The sequence below is a fragment of the Gekko japonicus genome, unplaced genomic scaffold (assembly GCF_001447785.1).
Source record: "Gekko japonicus isolate JY-2015 unplaced genomic scaffold, Gekko_japonicus_V1.1 scaffold5278, whole genome shotgun sequence".
Lineage (NCBI taxonomy): Eukaryota > Metazoa > Chordata > Lepidosauria > Squamata > Gekkonidae > Gekko > Gekko japonicus.
In genome coordinates, this window is record NW_015171659.1 from 19,056 (window position 1) to 24,215 (window position 5,160).

Sequence of the window (5,160 nt, forward strand, 5' to 3'; positions counted from 1 at the left end):
CCATTCTGCTCTAAAGAACAAGGGTCTCACTGTCTGCAAGTTTGTACTGAGTAATGGAGTTTCTTTCAGCAGTTGTCAAATTGATACTTTTTGGGGAAAGCCGTGAGCTATCCTAATCTCTCCAAAGCTTCTATGTTAAATAATATTTCTTTCTTGTTTTGCATAATAAATATTAAGCAAACAGGGAAATTCCGTGAGAACACTGCGTAAAGAATTTCTTCATGTATTGTCCAATTGTGGATGGGGCAGTAATGTTTTCTGAAAAGATAAAGCAGTCTGCTGAGAAATGTTGCAACTTGACCATATATAAAGGGGACAGCATGCTCAGTTAGTGAAACCCTGCAAGAAGGTCCTGATTCTAGAAGGTAAGAGGGTGTTTATGAGACAAAGAAATTAAAGGGTCTGTGTGGGTTAAATAATGAGGCACAGGGTTATGCTCAGTGTTCCCTCTAAGCTGAGTTAGTGTGAGCCAGTTCACAGTTTTTTAGCCTCTGGCTCAAACATTTTTGTCTTAGGCTCAGGAAGGATGGCTCCAGAGCAAACTAATTTATGCGGAGGCCAATTCCTCGCCCACAACTTTCATGCCCAGTAGCTCACAAAGTAGCATTTTTACTCAGAAGACACCGCAGCTTAGAGGGAGCATTGGTTCTGCTATGTCTTCTATGTCTGTATTCCAAGAAATAGTGTCAACAGAAACATGTCAAACTGTTAAGTTTTTCAAAACTCTCAATAACTTGTTTTTTTATAGCGTTATTTTACAGTTTTTCATACATGTACTTATTTTACAGTATTACATATATTTTCAGAGCCCCCTCTCTTTTTCTAGCCATTTATACAATCCTGCCCAGCTTTCTACAAAGACCTCATCGTTTTTCCCTTGTAAAAACAGATTTAGTTTATCTATTTCCGCCACTTCTAACAGTTTACCTATTACTTCGTCTATTCTGGGTATGTTGTCTAATTTCCAATATTTGGCCCAGAGTATTCGCGCTGCTGTTGTTACATACGCAGTTACATATTTTTCATTAAAAGTAAGTATTTCCGGCATAATATTAAGTAAGAATATTTCAGGCACCAAGCCTAGTCTTACTTTCAGGACTTTCTCTATTATTTTCTGTATCGTTTTCCAATATTTCTGCATTTTTGGGCATCACCACCACATGTGATAGAATGTTCCCACGTTTAGTTTACATTTCCAGCAAACATTTGAACGGTTTGAATAGCATTTTGCTAACCTTTCTGGTGGCCAATACCATCTATGATACATCTTAAATACATTTTCTCTATAGTTTGTTGCTCTCATATGTTTTATGGATTTCCAAATCTTCAACCAGGATTCTTTTGGTATCTCATGACCTATATCTCTCGTCCACACCACCAAATTGTGATTCGTTGCTTCATCTATCATGTGATCCTCTAGCAATAATTTGTACATTTTCTGGATCATTTTATCATTTGACGAAAGCCAGATTTTGTCCAGGTCATTTTTATCTACATAGAAACCCGTTTTCAGGTCTTTTTGAAATCTTGATTTTAACTGAATCTTCTCCTACCCTGATAATTTCAAGTTGTATTGTGATAATAATTTCTCTTCTGATTTTAAGTTATTTCTCTCATCTAATAGTTTTTCATATGTTTCTTTATTGCGTTTAGTTAGTAGCGTTGGTCTTATGAAAGCTTCTTAGGGAGAAACCCACTTTGGTATTTTGGTATAAAATTTCATTTTTATTTTGTTCCACACGTTTAAGAGGGCCGCCCTTAAGATGTGATTTTTAAAGTGAGGGTGGGTTTTATCTTTCCCATACCAAATGTAGGCGTGCCATCCCATGACAAGATCTGCTCCTTCTAGATTTAGACATCTCGGATCTTCTAACTTGATCCATTCCTTAATCCAGCCTAGGCAAGCTGCCTGGTAGTATAATTTCCAATTTGGTAGGGCAAAACCTCCTCTATCTTTTCTATCTCGTAATACTTTTGTTTTGATTCTTGGTGTTTTAGCGTTCCATATGAATTTCTTTGTTATCTTCTCCAGCTCTTCCAAAAAATGGGTTCTTCTCAAAACTGGGATATTCTGAGCCAGAAACAAAAATCTTGGCAGAATATTCATTTTGACCGTTGCAATTTTCCCTGACAAAGAAAATTGTAGGTCTTTCCACTTGTTCAAGTCCTTCCTTATTTCGTCCAACAGTTTAGAATAATTTTCTTCTACTAGTGTACTGTTTCTGTTAGTCATTGTTATACCCAAGTATTTTATCTTTTTAACTACTTCCATAGATGTGATCTCGTATAATTTTTGCTTGGTGATTATATCACAGTTTTTCGTTAACAGTTAAGTTTTGTTGTAGTTAATTTTTAGCCCCGCCACTTTTCCATATTCTTGAATCACTTTCAGTAATTCTTTTTTTTTGTGGTTTATATTTTTATTGGTTTAAATAAAAGTTTATACATATCTGCATTTCATCAACTTGGATACATTTCATATCAGAGTCGTTTACTTCCCGTTGTTTAGCTTATACATTGTAGGTATAAAGTCACTGTTACAGTATCGTAATATAGCTTTTCTGGTTACATTTCTGTTAGTTGTTCTATCCATTTATATACATTATCCCATCTTCTTTTATGTACCTTCTCATTTTTATTTTGCATCTTTAAACTTAAATCTATTATAAAATTCTTGACCTGGGTCTGCTGCTTCTAGTTTTTGTAGTAGGAAATCCTGTTAGTCATTGTTATACCCAAGTATTTTATCTTTTTAACTACTTCCATAGATGTGATCTCGTATAATTTTTGCTTGGTGATTATATCACAGTTTTTCGTTAACAGTTAAGTTTTGTTGTAGTTAATTTTTAGCCCCGCCACTTTTCCATATTCTTGAATCACTTTCAGTAATTCTTTTTTTTTGTGGTTTATATTTTTATTGGTTTAAATAAAAGTTTATACATATCTGCATTTCATCAACTTGGATACATTTCATATCAGAGTCGTTTACTTCCCGTTGTTTAGCTTATACATTGTAGGTATAAAGTCACTGTTACAGTATCGTAATATAGCTTTTCTGGTTACATTTCTGTTAGTTGTTCTATCCATTTATATACATTATCCCATCTTCTTTTATGTACCTTCTCACAGTTAAGTTTTGTTGTAGTTAATTTTTAGCCCCGCCACTTTTCCATATTCTTGAATCACTTTCAGTAATTCTTGACTAGAGTCCTTTGGGTTTTCTAATATAAATAGTAAGTCATTGGCGAAAGCCAGCAGTTTGTATTCCTGACCTTTTCTTTTCAAGCCTTGAATATTTTCATTTTGTCTTATTAGATCATTAAGCGTCTCTAGCGCGAAGATGAACAGTAGTGGTGATAAGGGGCATCCTTGCCTTGTTCCTTTTTGAATTTCGATGTCCTGCATTAGGTCACCATTTATTGTTATCTGGGTGTGTTGTTTTTCGTATATTGCTTTAATCATTGTTCTGAATTTAACGCCGCAGTCTGCTGTCTCCAATTTTTGTGTAAGAAAGGTCCATGATAGATTATAGATAATCAATAACTTGTTTTTAATGGGTTAAACTGATTAACAGTAAAATACAAGAAGAACAAAGTTTGAGTCCAGGGGCACCTTTAAGACCAACAAAGTTTTATTCAAAGTGTAAGTGTGACGACCTCTTAACTGGGGAGGTCTGGTTTACCTTTAAATGTGTTCTGATATTTTATTTTACTTTGGGAATCCGGCTGCCACCAGGAAATTTATAGGCTTTCCAAACCTTTATACTTTCTTCGTCTGGTTTTGGTATTGTGACCCATGGTCTGGGCTTTCGAGGAACTATGTGTTTCCTGAGGAAAAATGGATCAGGCTTCTGGGGTAAACTTAAATAAAAAGGATTTATTTGAAGAACAAAGTAAGAAGTGGTTTAAACTGTAACTGTTTTGTAAATAGGTATTTGTAAGTACTTTAGGTCAATTGTATCACACTCTTTGTAACTTTGACTCTTTTTAAGAACTGTAGATTCACTTTACAGATATAAGCTCCTTTCTCTCTCACACTGTCATGGCACAGCACTTTCAGTTATCTCTCAGGGATTTATGCATATACTTTGTAACACTCTTTCATATAATGAACTAACTCGTCCTACACAGGGATGGGTCTCTCCTCTCTTTCACAGAACTTAACCGTCTGCTTAACACAGAGACTTTTACTCTTATATTCCACACAGGAAAACTTCTCTCACAGAGACCTCAGGACAAAACTGCTTAACTAACTTTCACTGTCTGCATCAACTGTCATATTCCCAACAGTCACCCCTGATAGACATTCCCATCATCCACACAGCGTCCATTCCAAAACCCCTCCCCCTCTCTGTCACTCACCAATCACACCACTTGCCTGTTTCAACCACACTAGACTTTCACACAGCAATGTAAACCACTTTCACTGTCTGCATCAACTGTCATATTCCCAACAGTCACCCCTGATAGACATTCCCATCATCCACACAGCGTCCATTCCAAAACCCCTCCCCCTCTCTGTCACTCACCAATCACACCACTTGCCTGTTTCAACCACACTAGACTTTCACACAGCAATGTAAACCGAACTTTTAAAGACACACATACACAAATAAACATGAAATCGTTACATTTTCCCTCCCTTCTCTTTTAAGCAGAACACATCTCTTTGTCCAAAGGGATGGGTGTAGCTTCTTCTGTCTTTATAAAGTTCTACTAGTTTTAAACTGCAAGTTCAGTTCAGTTCATTCTTCTTGGTTGCTCTCAAAGTTTGTGGGTTCCTTAACTTACAGTCCCACTCCGCTGGGTTGTTGTTCACCGCTATGTGATGTCCTCTTTTAAATTGATGTCGTCGCTGGGATGTTCAAAATCAGAATTATTGTTTTGGAGCACGGAAAGAAGCAGAGGCAGGATCTATGGGGCCCTGGTCATTTTAACTGCATTGCTTCCGCAGGTTCATTTGGAAGAAATCTCTAAGCAGATGACTCATTTAAGACCCTGATCTGTCATAGGTACATGTGGCCACCTTAACTTTTTGTAGCATGGGAAGGTCATGGCCAGGGAAGGCTGGGCCTTTTTCCACTCAAAACCATCCCTTCAATATGTTTCCCCCCTCAGGAATTCAGGTACAGAATCACCCTTGTAAACACACATTTGCAAC

At 36.6% G+C, this 5,160-nt stretch overlaps 1 long non-coding RNA gene across 1 annotated transcript in view; it reads left to right on the top strand.

The window, feature by feature from the left end:
• Positions 1-288: 288 nt before the first annotated feature.
• The window catches only part of LOC107117833, a 16,100-nt gene continuing 11,228 nt past the window's right edge, over positions 289-5,160 (top strand). The window contains exon 1 of the long non-coding RNA XR_001482746.1: positions 289-365. This is a non-coding gene — a long non-coding RNA (uncharacterized LOC107117833). The remainder of the gene's footprint in view (positions 366-5,160) is intronic.